Source organism: Peromyscus leucopus, chromosome 5 (assembly GCF_004664715.2).
Source record: "Peromyscus leucopus breed LL Stock chromosome 5, UCI_PerLeu_2.1, whole genome shotgun sequence".
Taxonomy (NCBI): Eukaryota; Metazoa; Chordata; class Mammalia; order Rodentia; family Cricetidae; genus Peromyscus; species Peromyscus leucopus.
This window is the reverse complement of record NC_051067.1, coordinates 17,904,196-17,927,374: the sequence shown is the minus strand read 5'-3', so window position 1 is coordinate 17,927,374 and position 23,179 is coordinate 17,904,196. Positions and strand designations below refer to the sequence as shown.

The following is a 23,179-nucleotide window of genomic DNA, read 5'->3' as shown; positions in this document are numbered from 1 at the left end:
CTCTCCCTGTGTTTTCAACCACAAATCTGGAAAGCAAATAATTATTAACAATGTCTTCTTAGGTGAAAATGTCAACAAACAAATTCTTCTCTTTCAAGTGTAATTCTATATGTACATCTTAAGAATAGGTCACATGACTGAAAGAGACAAAGCTAACAGCTCCATAATAAACGTGTGACAGAAGTAAGCAAGCACCCAGGTGCCCGGTCAGGGCCTCTCATTGACATTCATTCATATCAGTGGTCTTGTCTAAGAGAACAGAATTCTGTCATAAGACATAATATAAAACCGAACTGAAAGTATGACCAGAATTACTAAACCAGACATAGTGGGACACAGCTGTAATCTGTGTCAGATTACAGATACAGAAAAGTAACTAATATGTTCTTACTCCAAACTGTCCCTTAAGTACCATAGAAAAAAATTAAAGATTAATTTGTTTGAAAAGTTACTAAAAAGTTACACTTACTCAACATTGGTGTTCTCTCCCAACATAGCACTCAATAAGCAGCAGATTTATAATAAATTATACAATGAATTTGAATGTCAATAAAGTTGAACAAAAAGATGCTTAAAAATTCTTCTGAATTGAAATATCATGAATGAAAAACAACCTACCTAAATAATCACAGTAGCATGGATACTTCAAACTTAAGAATTCACTGCTCTGTGAATGATGAAATTAATACAAGCTATTTCTTGGTGATTAATTTCAACTACTGCAGCAAGTTCAAGCCATGACTCTTAATTTTAATGTTTATACTATTAACTCATAATACTAATGTATAATGCCAATAATATGAGAAATACATGTCTAATTTTTTCATATCCAGAGATGCTTACCTGGCATCATTTTTCTCATATCCAGAAGGCTTTTTTTTTTGGTTACTAATCCCTAATCTCCAGGTTTGAGATGCAGCGGAGTGGTAGACTGTTTGCCTGGCATCATTGAGCCCCAGCAGCATCAAATAAATAACAAACACATAAATCTTAATCTCCCTTCACTTTGCTTGTTGAGCATTAATTATTAGCTTAATACAACAGCTGTTCTGGGAGAAAAAAAACAACCTCAAAACAAGACTTCTCCAAGGATACAAAGAACTCTCTCCAACCACAACAATAAAAATGCCAGAAAGCAATAATCTTTATATCATATATTAATTTAAAGCTTATGACCAGCTAAATGTTTTAAAGTAATGCTGTAGCTATAGAACTGGCCCGAACTGGGTGTATTTAATGAAGTCCTGACTACAAAGGAAAGTCTCATTTGAAGGCTCAAGTTCTCCAACCCAGCTACTTACATGTCTACACCAATGTCACCCCGTGCTTGCATCTGACATACATTCCAGGCATAAATCCCATTACAATCTAAATTGGAAGAACTCACCAGGATTTCATGTTAATCACTACAGCTCCAAAAAGCCATTAATTAGCAAAGGTAATGTGTGAGTGGAAAATCCAAAGACATAAAGATTTCCCAGAAACTTTCAGTTAAAGAGAAAAGCATGAGCAAAACCATTGCTCCTCCATAGGAAGGGCTGGAGAGATGGCCTATCAAATTATATGCTGGCCTTGCAAAGACAAGGACAGGAGTTCGATCCCCAGAATCTGACATAAAAAGGAAAAATCAAATTAAAAAAACAAAGCGGGTTACAAAGTGCTTGCTTGTAAGCTCAGTGCTGGAGACAAGTGGATCACAGGGTAACTGGCCAGCCAGTCTACTCTCCTGTCTCAAAAATGAGAAGGAAAGAGAGAGAAATAAAAGGGAAAGAGCTGGCTGTATCTGGCTCATGCCTATAAGCCCAGCACTTGGGAGGTGGAAGCAGGAGGCTTTCCAAGAGTTTGAGGCCAGCATGGACTACATGCTGAGATTCTATTTCAAAACACTTGCATTTGTTTTCCTACACACACACACACACACACACACACACACACACACACACACACTCAGCTGACAGTCAAAGAGCATTCAGGGAAAGGAATTACACACACACACTCTTACACCACAGAGAGCCAATCTGATGTTATTTAAATATCATGAACTATTTCCCTAACCACACACAGCTGTAACTACGGACTCTTCTACCAACTGCCTCATTCAGAAACTTCGGTCTATTTTTAATTATTTGGTTCAGAAGACCCATTTGTGATTAACTTTTGTGTTGGATGGCTAAGCAGGTCAAGTTCCTGACCCACAGCAAAGAACACACAGAGAAGCTTAATCATTTTTTAAATAGCAAGTGCAATATTGTAAGCCATGTGTAGGGACATGTGAGTTCCCACAGCCCTGCTCACGGTGGCTATAGTTGGAAGCTGTGGCATGGATCTGCATCAAGAGAACAGAGGACTCTAAGAGATGTCCAGGAAGTGACACCAAAATGAACTTCTTAACGACAAGTAGCTTTTCCTCCATGGAAATAACAGAACAAGAAGAGATGAATGGTATTGTGAGGACTGATCTCAGTCCGGGCAGTTTGGGCTTGGACAGGGAGCAGACATCTGAACAGAAAGCAAACAGTTTAAACCTATGAAACTGATTCAGATGCAAAGAGAAGTTGAACAGGAAATGCAAATCCTCACACTCAGAGCAATGAAATCCTGGAGCAGAAGTACAGAGAAGCCATGATTTAGCACTAAGACAGAAAAGGTGGCTGAGGGGAAAAGAATGAGCGAATTGAAACTCATATTGCAATGGGAATTAATTTTAAAAAATTTATACTTATGGGGGGGATGGATGGGGAGACATGTCACCATGCATGTGGAAAGGTCAGAGCACAACTCTGTGGAGTTATTTCTGTCCTTCAGCATTTACATGGATCCCAGGAACCTAACTCAGAATGCCAGGCCTGAGCAGCAAGCACCATTAGCAACTGAGCCATCTCACCAGCTCTAGATATGAATTTTACTGTGTTGTGTTGTGTTTTATATTATGAGACAGGGTATCACTCTATAGCCTGGGCTACCTTGGAATTCACCATGTAGCTGAGCATGCTTCCTGCCTCAGCCTCGCAGGTACTGGGATTACAAACATGATCCACCACACCTGGCAAACTTGTTTTTTAAGAATAGTTTCTGCAGACTGTATAGTGTGATGGTTCACATTGGAGGCAATGGCAGGAGGATCGGGAGGTCAAGGCCAGCCTGGATTATGTGAGACCAAGTCTTAAAACAACATCAAAGTAATGGAGGAATAATGATAAAATATTTTCAGATCGTGAAAACCACAAACAGAAGGGTAAATTAACAGAAAGAAAAGGATGGCAATTAAACGTAAGACACTCAGACAAGAGCCTAGGAATTAGAACAGGGATAAAGCCTAGCTGATATTATTGCTGCAGCAGGCTGGCAGACAACCCTAAGTGTTTTAAATTATCCTTTATCTAAGTCCTCAACCTCCCTGAACAGCCTCAGAGTCTCAAGAACCACAGGCCACAGAATGCCAAGAGCGTCCAGGAGTCATCGCCACTAACAGCAATTACACTTGCACTGTGTCCCAGGTCAATGCCAGCAGGATCTGGGGGTTTAAAAACCCAGCATAGAACAATATACTGTCTGCTACTAGGATGTAAAGTGGAGGTCCCCTCGGAACTCGTTGGTACAAAGAGTTCTTACTTCTAAAGTGCAGCCCCGACAGCCATGAGCACTGGCTACAAGCCCTCTGTGGGATGGGTCAACATGAAAAAGTTGCATTTATGGGTAATTATGAAATTCCCACAATTGGAAACAATTTCAGATGTTATTATGGCGGGGGGGGAGGTAATCTGCTGCAGAAAAAAAATAAAATTGACTTCTACAATTATACATATATATGAATATATATATTCATATTCATCACCTATTATGCAAATAGGTGAAGTACAAATAAAAATGTATGTTGGCAAGAGATTAGAATTTTGTTTTAAAAAATTTCTATGCTAAAAAAAAGCACATCTACAACTGAATAATAACTGCAAACGGTTTCATATTACCCACTCATATCATTACTGTGGACTCCGGCTGAGGCTTAGAAATATTTGTATTTCACTCTAGAAATGTTTCTCTCTGCTGCAGCAGAAGCCAGTGTGGTGCAATTTGACCTGTGTCTTTGTCCATAAAACAATCTCTCAGATATGTAAACAGGGATTTGATTTTCTTTAAGTCAAAGAAAGCCAACAATATGGTTGTCAGAACAAGCACCTCTTTCTGTGGGATCCTCTAGTTAAATGAAAGCCATTCAAGTTCAATCAACTGCTGTCTCCATTCTCCAATACACAGCAGATTCATATTTCAGAAGGTTTTGACTGAGAACAAAATGTAACTAAAATATCTCCGCCATTCCTTTTGTCCTACAGAACATTCCATGGGCTGAATTCCCAACAAGGGGCATGGGTTTGTCAGCTTCTGTCTGCACTTCTCGGGTCTAGCCAGTCTCTGCTGCAGATTGCCAGTTTTGACCCTTTTCTGCCCAAACAGAAATCGACACCTTTTGGATATGTTGCAACTTGTCATAAAGAGAAACGAAACCTAGTGCTTTAATTTTGCTCCACCTTTAAGCACCATGGCTTTAAAAATAAGTAGGCCATGTTGTTTAATTCAGTGATGGGACATTTTTTCAAATGCATGTACACTGTGTAAACAACAGAAAACCAGAGACAGAATTCTTCCAACAGTCCACACACACACACATGTCTACGCAAATCCTATCACTGGTATATTTGAAAGCTCAACTTGTGGTGAGAGACAGGCCAGAACCAGCAGGAACAAGTTTGTGCAAGATGAATTTAGCCTTGACTTCAGGTTATGCTGGTGGGCACATGCCAACACAGAAAGAACGGATGTGTGCACTGTGTCTAGCAAAGAGGTGGGTAGGGCTGGCACAATGGTCCCCAAAAGCACAAGAGAGATGTGAAGGCCTAGGGGTGACAAAGGACAAGCAGTGTAACATTCAACTGGGTCTGGCCATCAGTGACTAAGCCTAGCTCAAAATGAGTAGGAGGCCAACTCCCAACAAGCGGATGGCTAACACACTGGCTGACAGGGACGATGTCCAAGAGGAGGTCTCTGAAGCTGGGTGTCATCCATTAGGGTAGCCCAGAATAAAAATGGTGATACATTATGCCTCCTGGCGAGTTCATTAAAGACACCAAGTCCTGAGGACTCCCAACGAAGATCTTGGGGGCAACAAGTGACGTCCACCAGCATTTTCTGTTCTGGAACCTGTTAGAGAGAAACATTCTTAGCTACTCCATCACCAAGTTAAGTTCCCTGCAAGACAAATCACCTTGATTCTGCAGGGGGAAAGAATGATTATAAAGAGATAGTAAGGCAAATAGAGAAGTGCATTCAGTTCTAAGTGTTTCTACATATAACAGCATGGTAGCCTGCCACCAGATAAGTTCTGTAAAGATGGGAGAGATTGCATTACAGTTAGAACACGTGCTCTGGGGTTATTGAGATGGACAGCAATTAACCACATAATGTTGTCAATACATAATCATCACAGAAGCAGTTCACGTTCCTGAAGATCCGCCTGTCGGGCAGCTGCAACAAGCACCAGGAAGATTCATGGGCAGTGGGACACATTTCTGCTAACCTCTCCTGTCATGACCAAGAGAAAAACAGCAGGAACCTGCAGACAGGAAATTGGCCTGACTCCATCTTCCCAGCCACCCAGGAAGGGACTTCTCAGATTTCAGAATTCCAAATGCAAGATCAATTTGAATTCCTGGTGTTTCTAACCTTGCTGAGAAGACTGCATTAGAGGAGAGACAGCTCAGCCATAAAAGTACAGTGTCTGTAAAAGGACACTCTTCCTCCCCAACCTTCAATCCATCAAATGAAGGCTTGGGGACTCCCAGCACATCTAACATCTAAATGTACAAAGGAATGTTGCAGGACTGGAGAGAAACTCAGTGTTTTCAGGTGCTTGCTGCTCTTACAGAAAATCAGAGTTCAATGCCCAGCACCATGCTGGGGTGCGGGCTCATAGCCACTTGTAACTCCAGCTCCAAGGGATTCACCATCCGCATCCTCCACAAGCACCTGAATGTCCATGCACATGCAAACTCTCTCTCTCTCTCTCTCTCTCTCTCTCTCTCTCTCTCTCTCTCTCTCTCTCTCTCTCTCTCCCTCCCTCTCTCTCTCTCTCTCTCTCTCTCTCTCTCTCTCTCTCTCTCTGGAAAAATAATGTCCCAAGGAGCAGCAAAGGTTTGCTCATATTCAAGAGGCTAAATTGCTTCTTTATCTTACCAGGTTCATCTCCAAACTGTTCTTTTGGACCAACTTGATAAAACAAGGACATGTCCTTTTATTTTATAAATTCAGAGGCCCACCTGCATAAGGTCCAGGGGAATCTTGGTTGTACTGAGGGACTGAGGAGTGAGAAAGGCTAAAGTTCAGAAAACCCAGACTACAGATCTAATAATTTAACACATTATCTTTTTTTTCCTTGCTGTAACCTAATACCTGACAAGAAACAACTTAAGGGAAAAATAAGGGTTTACTTTGGCTCATGTCTGAGAGGAAGTGATGGTACAACACCTTGAATGTCGCTGGGCTGTGGCAGCAGAGACATGTGGCTGCTTGCTCGCATCTAGGTGGGCCCGGAAGCAGAGAGAAGACCACAAAGCATTGTGACGGCTTTCTCTTTTGTTCCTTTGTAGTTAAGTCAAGAAACTATCCTGTAGAATGGTGCCACCATATCCCATGTGGGTCCTTCCTCCTCTATTAATCCTCTCTGGAGACTCCCAGAATTGTCTCCTACAGGATTCTAAATTCAGTCAAGTGACAATGAAAGTGAACTCTCACACTGCTGGGGCCCCACCAACCAGTGTCATAACTGCTAGGTTCTGTTGTTGTCGTCTTTTGGATAGTGACTATACTCCTCTCAAGGGGTCATCCTGACTGTCCACTGAAGCAATTTATCTATGGCACTTGGATTTGCGTAACATATTGTAATTAAGGAAGGCAGACCCATGACACACCAGCCACCGTAAATAGTGTGCATAGCTGTGGATTTTAAGGCTGGAGTTTCTCAGTCAGAATCTGATAAAGTACCAAGAGATAATGGTAGCTCTGACTCATTCTACAAGAGAAGGAGGAAGCATAAGACTTCCATGCCATTCAAGTCTTTGAAGATCCTGGACATTTAAAATGGGAAACTTTAAATAAAGATGAAGAGGAGGAGGAGGAAGGAGGAGGAGGAGGAGGTAGAAGGAGGAGGAGGAGGAGAGGAGGAGGAGGAGGAGGAGGAGGAGGAGGAGAAGGAGAAGGAGAAGGAGAAGGAGAAGGAGAAGGAGAAGGAGAAGGAGAAGGAGAAGGAGAAGGAGAAGGAGAAGGAGAAGGAGAAGGAGAAGGAGAAGGAGAAGGAGAAGGAGAAGGAGAAGGAGAAGGAGAAGAAGAAGAAGAAGAAGAAGAAGAAGAAGAAGAAGAAGAAGAAGAAGAAGAAGAAGAAGAAGAAGAAGAAGAAGAAGAAGAAGAAGAAATAGTTTTCTAAGACTTTAGGGCAAAGAGTCTCCATTCAGTGAATCAGTCAGAGGAAACTTCAAGATCAATCAGGTCACATGATATTCTCTGCTCAGCAGCACAGCGAATAGCCAGTGGTCATTCCTCCTTTCCAAAGACTAGTTGCCTTCCACTCAGCTTTACATAGGCTATGAACTATGACTCCTAGAGTTTAGTCTGGAGCAGGCAGGAGTTTGGGTCTGGGGAGGCCTAAGCTTCCAGCTCACATTCAGAAACATATTTTTTGTCATGTTAATGTTGCTCTAGCTCACACTTGCCTATGTTAATCTGTAAGGCAGCTGAAATAGATCTAGGGTGTGCCAGGAGGGGGTAAACGTGTCTTTCTTTTTATATGTTTACTCAGATTGTTAAAATAGTACTGTTCATCTGGGTGGTTCCAAGATGGAAAAAGAGTCCAACCCGTGCCTCCTGAAAAGGACAGAAAAGGTCACAGGGTTGCAGAGGCTTAAGCAGAGCAGGGCAGCCAAGATAAAACACCCGAGTTTGGGCTTCAACGCCATTACCACAATTCCTTCAGATTCCGTAGAAAGCAAAGTTGTAATCTATTTGACAATTTCATGGACATAATGTCTTTGGTTATTCTCACTCCAGCAGCAGCTCCCCTCCTCTCTTTCTCCCGCCGACCCCTCACTTCCTTCTTCTCAACAAGTCCCCCTCCACTTTCACGTCTTGTGTGTGTGTGTGTGTGTGTGTGTGTGTGTGTGTGTGTGTGTGTGTGCAGCCAAGTAGACGCTTATTTACTGGAGAATGGGCAAGTTACTAGTGTCTACCACTGGAGAATTTGACTGCCCACCACCAGCTATCAAGAACTGCCTCGTTAGAGATGTCTAGGGCTTCATAAATGCCTCCCCTATTCATGAAAGGCAAAACAAGTGTTAAACAATGATTGGGTTTTGGTTTTGGTTTTTGTGACAGGGTCTTCCTGTGTAGCCTGGGCTGGCCTTAAAGTCACAATCCTCCTGCATCAATGTTCAGAATGCTGGAATTGTAATCATGTACCACTAAACTTGATTCAATGTTTAAATCAATATCAGGATCATCTTTGCTTCTGTTGACACAGTGATTATATGCTTATCTTATGAAGCTGTGGATATATGAAGAACAAAACTGAGCTGAACTTCAAACTTCTGTTTTTGAGACAAGGCCTCATTTTGTATCCCAGACTGACCTGGAACTCATGGTGATCCTCCTGCCTCAGGCTCCTGCATGCTAAAATCACAGGCATGAATCACTGCCCAGCTTCTAAAAAGAATCGAGTCAGGCACCAAAGATACATTGACAATAGAAAGCACTCCTGCCCAGGTCCTTACGTGAAGGGCATCTCCCCCAAAAACAGTATATGGATTTATGCTTCTCCATGCTCTGGGTTCAGCAACCCAGGAGGCATCGGGATAGACTGGATCTGAGGCCTGAGAAATGGCAAGAGAATTCAGAACATTCACCCAGAGTTTATTCTGCCCCAACTGGAATCTCCCAGAGCAGATTAAGATAGGGTGGCTTGTGGATCTCTGTGGGACTAGGGGGGTCCAAGGAACTAGGGTCTTGGTTCGTGGTATCTGGCCCCATTTCCATCTAACAAGCAGTCTAGCATAAAATTCCTTACCCCAACTACCAAATATGAACACTATATGCCTGTCAAAGGTGTTTTTATCTACCCCAACAGGGCATCTCCTAGATAAAGCCACATGCAACACGGGTGGCTGAGCCGCCCAGTGGGAGAGGCCCAGATCCACCTTCTGATCATCCTTCTGTGCCCACCCCAGTCTCACTCTGTTGAGTCTTGTTATATATACAAAGGACTGCTATATTTCCCCCAGATCTTGCACATAGCTCCCAATTCCACACGACTCACAACTACAGACACTCTTCTCCCTCCCAGATAAAGGTAAGCCCAGTGTTCATCTAAGTTGGCAGACAGGGTCTTCAGAGCATGTAAGGAAGTCTGACCAAAACCAGGGGACTGATGGTTAAGACACCTGAACCTCACTCACATCATCCATTCGGTCCTCCAATACAACAGCTGTGCCTTCATGAATCATCACGCTGCCAAGACTCAACAGGAATTTCTTTGCAACACAAAGACAGTTTTAAACATTCAAAAAGTTCCTTTTCCTGAGTTGAATGTGTAGTACTGTTAAGACTCAGAACTGAGCAAACCCGGCATTCTAGTGCACGGGGCTTTCATTCAAGAAGATGGAGTCCTTCTTTATCCTTCTTTTCTCTTCAGTACAGCCTTCTGGAATATTCTGATTACTTTGTCACCCACTCCCGTGATGCCCGATGTTACTCTAAGAGATGTCATTATTTTCCCTCCTCCATGGCCCATCACAGAGAGAGTGGATCCAGATTACAATTTTGTTACTTTGGTCCATGTAAATAGAAGGGCTCACATCCAATCAGTAACACAAAGACTCAAGTCATTGGGAGCTGCCTGTATATGCTGCATGCTTACATAAACCAATGCTGAGCACAGGGCAGCAGGGAAGACCCTCCTATCTCTGTGCTGGAAAAAAAAGTTTTTAAAATGCTACAAAAGTGCTGGGTGTAGTTGTTCACACTTGTAATCCCAGGGGTTGTGAGGCTGAGGCAGGAAGATTGCTACATGTTCGAAACCAGCCCAGTCTACAAGGTGATTTCAAGGCCAGGCAGAGCCACATAGTTCATACAAACAAGTGACTAAGAAGGAAGAAGAAGAAGTGGAGGAGGAGGAGGAGGAGGAGAAGGAGAAGGAGGAAGGCCATGAGAGTTCAAGCAGTATTCAGCTAGTCCAGTCCAAGGGCTCACTCAGGAAGGGACAAGAAACTGAAATTTTAAGAACAGGGGAAAATTAGCCAGCAAAGGGGTGCTGGTCCTAAGAAAGGGGATACAATAAGTTGGAAATCTCAAACATAAGGGAGTACTCAGAGGGAGCAGTCAGTGACTGAGACAGAGCTACAGGGGTGTCTCAGCTGGAGTGACAAGGGACATCCCAAGCCAGGGAGCCAGATCAGAGGTGCTGAACTTCATTCCGCCTCTGTAAGAACCTAGGCAGGGGCAGGGAGGACACCACAAAAACAAAGACGCAAACGGATTTCCCATATTCAGAAATGTTTGCTCGGACTTCAGAGAGAATGGGTTGGGATGGAACAAGAGCGTGTGCCATCAGACATGTTGGCACATACATGTTAGCACCACTGGGGAGGTAGAGACAGGAGAATCACCTGCAGTTAAAAGTTAGCAGCCAGTAATATACAGAACAATCCTGTTTCAAAAAAAAAACCCCTCAACCTTGTAATTGGGGAGAAAAGCATAGTTTGTAGCATGTGAACTATTTCCATATATACACTTGACCCTCTGTATCCAGAGCTACATTCAAGATCAACTCAAGCTCCAGGTTTTGTCTTGAACAACAGAAAGAAAAATGTCTGTATAGAAAGTCCATTCAGAAGATGTGTTACATGCCAAGCCATTCCAGGCTGGCTAAGTCATAAGCCCTGATCTTGAAACTTACTTTCCCCTTTAAGTTGATACCTAGGAAACTGCTGCCAATCTTACCTGCCAGAGAACCACCTACAAGGAGAGCTACACCAGGCAGGGAGGGAAAGAAGCTTCAAGTCTCCAGGTCCAACATGGATGCCAGTCAACCCATGTTGTCTATCCTTCAGCCTGGTGGCAGAGCTAGACCCAACCATGAAGGTCAAGTCTCCGTTCAACCAGCATATTGGACAACTGTTATACTTGGACATTCCAGTCTCATCCCTTGAGGCCAAAGTGAGGGAGGAGGCCAGACATACTTCCACCTATAGTCCCAAGGCAGGAAACACAGGTCAGCCACAGAGAGCAAGGGGATCAGATGCAGAGCAGAAAAAATATAACAGCCAGGATGGTGGCCTAGAGTGAGTCAACAGGGAAGAGCAGGTGGGAACAGAGGGGAAAAATAGGGCTTTGGAAATATCCAGCACTGGGTCTTCAACAGCAAATGAGAGAGAGAGAGAGAGAGAGAGATTGAATATGAATTATCCCTGGAAGAGCCAGCTGGCCTGGTACAGCTCAGACATCCCTTTTATCTCGTCTTCCTTCCAAATGGCTGCACAATACAAACCAAAGAAATGAACAGCCCATCATATCTAAAATCTTGAACTTTTCTGTGCAACAACAACAAAAAAGCATCGTTTGGGGCTGGAGAGAGGGCTCAGTGGTTAGTGCATACTGCGCTGCCAAGGAGCCCAAGTTCAGTTCCCAGCACCCAGGTCAGCTGACACAACCACCTGTAATTCCAGCTCCAGGGACTTCAGAGTTCTCTTCGGGCCTCTGCAGATCCCTGCACTCGAGTGCACACACACACACACACAGACACACAGACACACACATCATTAAAATTTCAAATAAATATTAAAAAGCATTACCACTGAAATTTAAAAATTGGGGTGTGCAATAGATATGGCAGATACGACTTTTCAGAACAAGAGTGATCTCTAGAAGACCAGAAGGACTTGTTTTCACAGATTAATGCACACAGAGCTTCTCTGCTGACTGTAAGAAGGACAATTAGGAAGTAAACATAGAGATGCACTATCTGCAGTGAGATCAAAGCAATGCAAATCTGAAACCCCAGGGGCCAGGTAGGCCCGCCAAAGAAGTAAGATGGATGAACCTCACACCCTGAGTCAGGTTGAAGCAAGACGTGTTTCTCCATCATGAGCATCAGGACAAACCCCTTCTCACTCAGCAGGCAGCCTCTGGGTCGATAGCCTGAGTGAAAACTATTTCTGAGGGCAAAGATATTCATCTTGGCTTCATCGTGAGAAACAGCAGGAATAGGCTAAGTGTCCCAGTGATATGTAACTTCACATGGAACTGCTGCATAGACTGCTGTATATCCCAGGAGATGACCATTTTATAGTCTAGGTAGCAAATGAGACCGTTTACCATAAATGGGAAAAACCAACCAAACAAACAAAAGGGACATCTTAATTTGTCAAAATCCAGAAGACAGGGGACAGAGGGAGTGGTGGCTCAGCAGGCAAAGTGATTTGCTGGCGAGCCTCAGGAGCCGAGTTTGATCCCTAGAACCCACATGGTGAAAGGAGAGAACCTTCTCCTGTGAGCTGTCCTCAGACCTACGAACACACACACACACACACACACACACACACACACACACACACACATACACAATAAATAAGACGAACATGGCTTAAGGACTTGAATGGGGGATCCACAAAGGAACCATGCTGACATCACAACACCACACCCTTCCAAGGGCGACAGATACTCTTGGCGGGGTGGGGGGGTGGGGGGGGGTGGGGGGGGGGATGGACAGTCTCACCTGCTGATGACACCACTTCCATACTCGGGCAGTGAGGGAGTCCTCCCCAAGTTTCAAAGATCCAATTAGGATTCCCACTCTGTCCTGAGAGCCAAAGGGCATTGACCCCTGAACCACAGTCTTGCCCTTGCTTTTCTTCTCTTCTCCTCACCTCTAAAATGCTGTGCGCTTGCTTTTATGAGCATGAGATTACATCCTGTGCAATGAGGTGATATGGCCAGGGCGTGTGTCCTGCTTAGTTTCTTATGTCAACTTGACACAAGTTAAAGTCATTTGGGAAGAGGGATCTTCAATTGAGAAAATGTCCCCACCGGATTGGCCTGTGGGCAAGCCTGTGGTACATTTTCTTGACTGGTGATTGGTGAGGGAAGGCCCAGCTCATGTGAGTGGTATCACCCCTTGGCTGGTGGTTTAGGTGCTGGAAAAAACAAAAACAAAAACAAAAACAAAACAAACAAACAAAAACCAGCATGAGTAAGCCTTGGGAACAAGCCAGTAAGCATCACTCCTCCATGGTCTCTCTCCAGTTCCTGCCTCCAGGTTACTGCCTTAAATTCCTGCCCTGACTGCCCTCAGTGATGGAGTATATGACCCAAGAGTTGTGAGTGACATAAACTATTTCCTCCCCAAGTTGCTTTGTCATGGTGTTTTATCATAGCAATAGAAAGCCTAACTAAGACAGCATGCTTATCATGCCAACAATCCCCTGAGACAGATGAGGAATTTGGGGGTCACAGATTTAAGAGATGCGGACAGGGTCACACAACCACAGACCTGCAGTTAAAATCCAAAGACTCGGCTTCCACACACAAGGAAGTAGGTATTCAGAAAGCTCCCAAATGTCACCTCTCCCATTTGCATTCACCCGCCTAAAGAAACTATTAATAATTGCGATACATCTCGAGGCATTGCATGAGCTGCTTATAAATGAACTAACAAGGCGAGGTTGAATTGCACATGCTAATTGGAAGAGTCAAGGCAGAAGAGCAAAAGAACTACCTGGGGACTCCCACCTGCACCTGCAGGTAAAACCAAATGACATAAAAAAAAAATGTCTACTCACAAATGAAAAGCAGGGTATGGCCCTAGATACCGACACTCAGATCCAAGTTCCAGCATGACTCTTGGAAGAAATAATGCCACAATTAGCTGGAAGATTCCTTCTAGTTATAACACATTTCACCTCCTGAGAGGGCTCTTGTTAAACACACACACACACACACACACACACACACACACACACACAGGAAGCTATTGTAGTATGAAACTAATATAGATGTGGTGATAAATGATTGTCGGTACCACTTATGACTTACTCTCTAAATAATGACATAATAATAGCTAAAATATAAACTCTAATTAAATACCAAACCTAACAAAGTCAAACAACAGCAAATGATGTTTGACAGAGCAAAGGTCTTAGGGGAGGTGAGGGGAAGAATTATAATAAAATCTCAGAACTTGGCTGAGGAGAGAGACGGCTCCATTGGTAAAGTACCTGATACGTGAGTATGAGGACTTGAGTTTGGGTCTTCATCACCCACACTCACACCAAGACACAAACAAAGAAACAAAAAACCCCTGGACATTGTGGTGTAATTCTAGAAGTGAGCGCGCGCGTGCATGTGTATGTGTATGTGTGTGTGTGTGTGTGAGAGAGAGGGGGGGGGAGCAGGTGGGGAGAGAGAGAGAGAGAGAGAGGGAGGCAGGCAGGTGGATCTCCAAAGCTTGCAGGCCAGCCAGTCTAGCTGATAGGTAAGAGACTCTGTCTCCAAAATTAAAATGGAAAGCAGTACAAAAAGACACTCAATGTTGACCTCTGGCCCCCTGCACACACAAAATCACAGAACTATACAATGTCAGCAAAAAAAAAAAAAAGGGCCCATGATACCACTTCTTTCCATTTCTCAGAGACGGGGAAGCCGAGGCCCAGTAAGTTTTAAAGGTAACTTCCCTCTGATCTAGCAGTAAGGCAAAACAGAGACTGAGCCCCCAGGCTAGCAGTGGAACAGATTTCTCCCCCACCCCCGCCCCGCTCTGAATGCTATGTGTTGGAAAGCTATTCCACTCCAAGTCGTATTTTTAAAACAGCATTAAACATTCTATAAATATTAAATTCCTTTTTAATAATTTTCTAATGCACAGGGGCATATTTGAAGAAAGGGGACCTGGTTTTGATTCCTTTTGGAAAACAGAACACTGCCCAGGAGTTTAACCTAGTATTGAGTGAAATATTAACAGGCCATATAATGGTTTCAGTGTTTCTTCAGGAAAGCCAAACGGAATTCAAAAGGCATATCCCCCGGGCCTTCGGCGGTCTGGCTTCTGGAGCGCACAGTCAACTCCACGGTCTATTCCACAAGCCCATCACTGTTAAGTAACTCATCAGCAAATAGAGGAAATTACCGAAGGGGATTTGCCAAGCAATTAGTCCTCTGAAGCAGATGACATACAACTGTTCAGGGGAGGAGCTTCCCAGCTAGTCATATGTCAGACTCGGAGCCTAGTAATCTGTAAATAAAAATGCACGGTGCACGGTTACAGCTGTGATGGAGGCTGGAGCTGCCAGCCAAGCTCGTCAGCAGTCAATCTCAAGTCATTTCCTTCATGCATGTGTGTAAAGGGAGTGGCGTTGCCGCTGCAGATTAAAAAAAAAAAAAAAAAATCCCCGGTAAATTTCACCCAACATCCAAAAGACACTCAGGCTGCCTACACATCACCTGGACACAAACTAGCTAAGAGTCACCGGCTGATGGAGACCACAGCAAGGCCAGGGAAGACAATAGCACCATGGGCCGTGAGCCCTGCACTCCTGTGTCCACTTGGCCCCAGCTGACCGCCTCTGGCCGAGTTTTGTTCTTAGAGTGTGCCCCGAGTGACGCTCCACCACCTATCACACTGGAGAGCTACATCGCTCCTATCTGCCAAGTCGTGGAAACTAAGCAATGACCCAGTGAAGCTCTCAGGAGTCAAAAGTTCAGCAGCTCCCTGGGACTCGGCGTTGAACATCTGGAGCTGACTTAAGCCTGTCCCCCAGAGCAGATAAGCAGAGTGCCGCTGTCATCGTTTTCTTCAATTAATAATTATCGAAAGTGCGTAGGAATCTCAGGGCCGCAGGGGGAAGAAAAGGAAGAAATGCTACAAAGAGAGCCTGAATCACAAGCTCACGGGAGTCTCTGATCAAAGGGGCAGGTGTGGGAATGGGGCCTCAGAACGGTCCCTGATACTGGTTCCCGAGAATACACTGTGCCTTCCGTATCTAAGTGTGAGCTTCTTTACATAGAAAGGACTCGGGCCTGAGGGTGATTCAGAGCCAAGGTGAGGAGTTCAAGCTAACTTAATTCCTGGCAAAAGTGGGCACTTACCCACTGTTGTGCCAGTTTCTACATCCAGGGCATAGATATAACCACAGCGTCTACCACATATGAGAGTATTGACAATTAAATGACTTCGTGTTCAAAACGGCAACTGTAAACTACTTTTCACTGTTTTCCCATTAGGGGGCCTCATCCTCTGCCCTGGATGCTCATGAAAGGTGGAAAAGCCCCAGCAAGGGTTGCTGGGGCTCGCTGACCAGACAGCCTCACTGATCAGTGAGAGTCCCTGTTGCAATGAACAACGGCACGTGAGGAAGGACATCTGAGTTTGACATCTATCCTCCATACCTCACAAACACACATGTGCACCCAAACACACATGCACAGAACTTCATGTTTTTTAATATTACTATTTATGTATTTAATATTTTCATTCTTAGCCACTTGAGGGCAATACAAAGAGTTCATGTAAGTAACTCAGACAAAAAAAAAGACAAACTTGAAATAATCCTCAGGTTTTTCCTAATTTTATGTAAACAGGTTGCTCATTAACACCAAGACAACTTCCACTGGTTCCCTGCACTGTGTGCCATGGACTCTTAGGCTAACTTTCTCCCCAGACTAAGGCTTAACACTGATATTTTTTTCAACAGGATCTCAAGTAGCCCAAGCTTGCTCAGACTTACTGTGTAGCTGAGACTGGCCTTGAACTCCTGACCTGCCTGCTTCTCCTCCTAAGTGCTAGGCCTACGGGAATACACAACCATGCTCAGCTCAATTCCAAGTTTCTTTATCTTCTATAGGGTATTAAGTGAAAAGCCAATTTGTTAAAGAGCTATGTCTGGCATCTTAGGATTTTCATACATAAAGATCCATGCCTATCTCTTTGTGTGTGTGTGTGTGTGTGTGTGTGTATTTTTTCTCACATTCACAAGAACCTATAGAAAGCCTCCAGGAAATCTTCAAAAGTTATGAAGTACACCCATACTAATACGATTTATCAAAAGTACAGTAACTGAATTGCCACAAATGAACAATGGCTAAGTTGTTAAGTGGCTGGCACAATAAGATTCACGCCTGTCACATGAGGAGACTCAATCAACAGTAGAAAAGATCAAAGAAATGCTAGAATTGTTATTAACAGGGACAGGGGCTCCATCGAAAGTCTTCAGCAAACCGCTTAGAGGGAAGTAAAAGAGGCATTTGTTTTACGTGGAAAAGCGACGGCATGGGCTGAGTGTCAAAAGCGCCCTTCGTTTTCATACACACGCATATTAGAGCTAGCTAAAATTAGCTCAAGTTCCTATTTTATAAAGGAATAACTGTTTCAACAAGATTTCATGGCATTCAATTGAACACAGACTTTCTAGGGTTCCGGAGCTCTAACAGAAGAATCTCTCTCCATGATCCACCCTTGCATCAACCCAATCCCTCCATGATCCACCGATCCACCCCTGCATCAAGCCGAGCCCTCCTGCCACCCCAGCTTTTGAAGAACTGGCAAACAAAGGCTGTGCCATGCTAACACTCCAGCTCCCCTTCTCACGGCCTCTTACCTTCACCCTATGCATTCCATGCCAGCTCCTGCGTCCTTAGTCACGCCTTTTGTGTGTCCACCCCTTTGCCAGGCACAGGACCCCAAAGGCCAAATTCAAAAACCTTTTTCTGTCAGCAGCGCTTCCAAACTGCTCTTTGGACCGACTTCTCAGCTATTCCCATACCCCTGCCAGTCTCCTCGACCCGGGAAACTCAGAAGTACCCCCAGCTTCAGCCACAGTTGCCCAGCCTACATTCTACATACAAGCAAGCATTCGCTTGTTGTTCCAGCCCCTTGCAAGACTTTCCTCTGCCTCTCTCCATCTCTTCCCACAGAAGTGCAATCCAGCCTTCCGAGACCCAATCACATGATCCTCCTCCTACAGCCTTTCCTGAACTCCCACCACCCTTTTGAATTCCTTCCGGGTCAGAACGTACCCCTTAGTAAGTACAACCCAACCCTTTCTGCTTTGTTAGCTAATTCAGGGCACTCCTTCTTTCTCATGCATGGTCACGAAGAATGTATAATCTCCGGTAGCTCTTACTCACTTTCTTGTCCACAGCACCATGAAGTAGTTAAAAAAAAATACACAAGGAGTGTATGAATGAATCACTTCTTTACATAGATAGTAACTGTGAATAAGTTAGGTCATAACTTGCTAGGCTGCATCATATTTATAAAAAAAAACAAGAGCCAGAAATAATAACCCAGACTTTCATTTAAAAGAATAACTTGAATGTATCAGAGTACAACATGATACTCTCTCCCTGCCCACATCCAGCCATCAATTGTGAGGACCATAATGAGGCCATTATGTATGCAAAATGCTTAGATAATGCATATACGTTTCTTTTCTATGCAATCACAGAAAATGTCAAGGGCCTAATGTTCAAGATGACACTGCACTATTTCGTCAACAAGATTATGAGTATCCATGACACTTCGACTTAGTTATGAGGCCAGAAACCCCCGAATCTCAATAAGCAGGCCATGCTGCCCAAGATAAGACTCCTGGCAGCCTGTCTCATTCGCAAGAAAATTCTTGAGATTATTTTGTTATAGATAACGACTCTCTTCAAATACCACAGGTTTTAAAAAGAAAAGAACACCTCACCCCCACATGCACCTGAACCATACCTCCTAAAAGGTCAATGTGAGGATTATCTGCCTGGCAAAATACACGTATTAAACATGTTCCCCCTGAAGAGGGAGAACAACAGTATGACACCCCACCCTGCCCATTAGCAGACACCTGCAGATCTGAAGAGGCTTGCCCTTACAATAGCCAGACATCGTTCTACGTCCATTTGAACAGAGTCTCTCAAGTCCACAGCCAATAAAACAGAAAGAAGCCATTTGCATAATTCAAAAGAATCCAGTGCTGTGGCGTAGCAACGCCCTCCATTCTCTGCTTTGCCCGACAGAGGACTCTTAGATTCTTTCTGTCTGTCTGTTTGTCTGTCTGGGGAACTGAACCCAGGGTTTCACACATGCTGGGCAAGTGCTTGCCCATTGAGCTATATTCCCAGACTTTCAGCTACCCTTTCTAAGGCTTAAACCTAATTGTTAGTCAGGCCTTGGTTTTTTTTTTGTTTTTTTTAATTCAAACTACAAATAATTCCACATATGCATGGTATTCATCAGTTTATCTTACTGCAATTCAAAAAAAATATGCATTCTATCAGTTAGCATACATTCAGAATTTAAAATTCAGAAAAATAAATAGAACCTTATTGGCTATGTAGAGCCACAAATGCCTACAGGGTTGGTCCAAAGGCCAAGGTCTAGGTATATTTACTCGTTCCTAGTCATGTATGGTTCAGGAGCAGGCATGGAAAAACAAGACCATTGCAATCCTACTGTCTAGAGATAAGACATGTGCTAACAATGATAGCTTATGTGAATAGGTCACAAGCCATATGCCAGGCACATTCAAGACACACACACACACACACACACACACACACACACACACACACACATTTTTATTTCATTCCATCCTCACAGTAGCCTTCTGTTGTCCCCATCTTTCAGGAAGAAACTGAGGCATGAACAGGATAGAGGCATGTGCATAATCAGAGTAGACATCTTGAGATTTGAAGTCCAAATACTCTGACTAGTGTCAGAGCTTCGGGCTGTTATCTCAAGAGGCCATGGAGTTTGTACTTAGCTTAAAATAAACTGGTTCTGAGGTGTAAACACAGAAAACTGGAGAATTTGCTTGGGAGTTTTATTTTGCTTTGCTTTTTGAGAAGGGTCTCAGGCTGTCTCCTGAGCTATTCTGGAACTCACTACGCAGCTGAAGTTAGCCTCAAACTCGGGGCACCCCTTCTACCTCAGTTCTCCCGATCAAGTGCTATGATTACAGACATGAGCCACCATGCCCGGCTCCACAGGGTCATTTTTTAAATGACCACTTTTGGTAAAGCCAGTATCTACCTCTTGATGAGTGGATTTTGATGTTCTCAATTTGGGGTATGTGGTTTGGTAAAAGCGCCTTCTGCTTCTTACCAAGAAAGGAAACAGGAAAGTTCCAGAAACACTTCCTTCATTCCAGGAGACCAGCGGGGAACATTCTGATTCAGGAGGTCTAGGGTGGAGCCCCAAATTCTGTTTGAAACTCTCTGAGTGAGTCTGTTGCCCAGCCATCCTTTGGAACGTCTGAGGTTGCCTGGCCTCACGGCTTCAAGGCAGCTGGAAATCAATCTTGTGTTTCTATTTCACAACCTCCCCCCTTGGTTATGTACAATAGTGTCCACAAGCCCTTCCAGCCCCACGTCCTAGACAAATTCCATTCTCTCCAGATTTCACAGAAGGGCACTGGCCTTCTGTCTGCTTTTTAAGAGAGAACCATGAGTCAACAGTCCTTGCTTACACACTGTTTCGAGACTCTCTCAGCCAGAAAAATTTACTGTATGTGAGGAAATCAGGAAGTTGTAAAATCCAAACAGACACAAAGAGACTCAAGATTCAACAACTCCTGGCTGCCACTGACCCAACAAACAGTTCTCTGTTTCCTTGCAAACATATCATACCACAGTAAGAACCTAAGATGGAGAACCGAGACTCAGGGGAGATGGCAGCTTAGTGTTCTTAACTGACTTAAGGAAAAGTGACAGGGAAAATAATCAGGCACAAGCCCCAGGCAGCAATCATTACTGATTCAATGCAAATTTCCTCATGAACCAAATAGACCACAACCATAGATGCTTTCATCCAAGTTTTACACACACACACACACACACACACACACACACACACACACACAGAGTGGGCAATTTCCCATACACCATGGTTGTGAAGAAAATTCGATTTCACTGTTAACAGAGTACAGGGCTGGTGAGCAACCATCCCAAGGCAGACTTATCCTCAGATAAAAAATATCATAAAACTCTCACCTGACATTTGAGGCAGTTCCCTACAGAGGGAATAGAAGAGGAGACTGCTGGACAAAGACGACAGACAGATCTGCAGCTTGAACGGACTGCCCTGGTGACTTGATGCTTCTTACAGTGGTCCAGAAAGTGCAGGAGAAGAAATCCAAGATGAAAGACCACAAACGAACAAGAGAAACAAAAAAAGAATAAACTGCTTTAAAAAGAGGTCTACCTTGAGGTGTAGGCACTGAAAAACAGTCTTAAAAAACAAAATTTTGAATTTTGTTCTAAAAGAGTTACACAGAGAGCAGCCAGCTCAAGGCAGGTCTGGTTTTATTCCACAGGGCTCAGGGGAGCCAACACATGAAATCTAGGCCATCTCTTCAGCCAAATGAAAACCTTGGTCTCTGTGTGTGTTTGCGACAGTCACTGTCACTTTCCTCAATAAATAAGCATGCCAGTCATCACAAATAGCATCAGGTAGAAATGGGCATGGACGGAATAACAATTGGGCCCAAAGCCTAATTTTAATCTAGTATACATTATCTAGCTACATGCAACTTGAAAGACGATCATGACAGAACACCACTATTAGCATATTAGTCCAGGTGAGTGGAAAATCAAAGGCAGCGGGAAGTAAGGTTGCATTTTGAGAAAAGTCTCAGGTAGCCCAGGCTGATCCCAAAGTTGCTATGTAGCTGAGGATGACCCTGAACTTCAGATCGTCCTGCCTCCAACTCATAAGTGCTGGGAATACAGGCATGTGCCACCAAGTCCAGTTTATGCAATCTATGGCATCCACCTGACAGCTTTGTGCATGGTAGACAAGCAAATGAGGTACATGCCCAGCTCAAATTTGAAATCATATAGTTATTGAACAGGCAATGCCTTCACTTTCATTTTACCCCAATAGTGAATCAAAGTTACCCACTATGTGATGAATTCGTGAATGGATAAATGAAAGAAGAAATGAATGAATCTTCCTGGATCTTGGTGCTTGTGAGATAATTTTGTGAATTACAATGTGTGCACAGAAACAGAAGAAGTAGAGAGCTTGATCCTCTAGCATACTTTTTAGCCTTAGCCATTAAAATTATATACTTAAGTGCTGGGGATATCCAATTAACCAGATTACACCAAAAGAACCAGCCACACTGTTGGGATTTAAAAAAATAAAATAAAATCCCCTCAACTAAGTGAATGCTGGACTGGTTTTCAGTCAGATCGCAGGAGCTGCGCTGCGTGTGTTGTTTAGGCTGATTTTAAATTTAGTCTGGATTTCCTAAGCTCACGCCAGGTAACAGTAGGAAGGAGAAGGCCCAGAATTATATTGGGTGTCAGAAAGAAACTATTCTGGAACTATGAATATGATCTCCAATGTGAGTAATCTGTAAACAGGTAAGGAAGCCAATTATCCTTGGGTACATGGCAACTTATTTCAGTAGTCATAATTATTTTCAACCATACACACTCGCTATTTTTAAAAGCACAGCCCAGCTGGAAAGGAAAATAACTTCCAATTCTTTCCAGCACTTTGCAAAGTAATGAATAGTAGCCAGAGTATCCTTCCTTCTAACGAATCCATTCACCACCAATTTATCGAAGCATCTATTACGTGCCCGGGACTGCTCTGCAAAAGAAGTTTTTAACAGTCTTCCATTTCCTCGTGTAATCTGTATATAGGGAGAAAAGCTGAAGTGGACTATAGTGTTCTTACAAAAAGAAAATAAGACACCATCCTTCCACCACCGAGAAGGCTGTGGGTACAAACGGCGACTGAGTTCAACAGGAGTTCACCAAATTCTGTTTCATCTTAGCGCAGCATTTATTTTAAGGACAAGGGAAGTCTTGATTTTTATCTGGTAACATTTCAGAAGAAGCTCAAAATACTTAATAATCACTTTCCCAGAAGCTGCAGGTACCGGGGACTTGGGTTTGCTTGCATATGGATTTGTGTGTCCACAGGGCCCTGTTTACACATCACCCGGCGGCAGATAAGGCTTGCTAGAGTCCAAACTACAGTCTCCTCCCACTCTGCTGAAGTGCACAGAACAGTCAAATATGATGCAAATGCTGTCAAATATTAATTTACTCTAGCACTGGCATGCTTCCTTCTTTCAAAAAGCATTTGTCCCCG

At 43.7% G+C, this 23,179-nt stretch overlaps 1 protein-coding gene across 10 annotated transcripts in view; it reads right to left on the bottom strand.

The window, feature by feature from the left end:
* Positions 1–23,179, bottom strand: part of Atxn1 (ataxin 1) — a 415,680-nt gene that overhangs the window by 379,435 nt on the left and 13,066 nt on the right. For 7 of the 10 annotated variants that reach the window (XM_028867699.2, XM_028867693.2, XM_028867696.2 and 4 more), the window contains one exon: positions 21,064–21,171. The exons of 1 other annotated variant lie outside the window; for it this stretch is intronic. The gene's annotated coding sequence lies outside the window, so the exon portion shown is untranslated. The remainder of the gene's footprint in view (positions 1–21,063; positions 21,172–23,179) is intronic. 2 more of the 10 variants (XM_028867700.2, XM_028867701.2) reach the window with 1 other exon arrangement.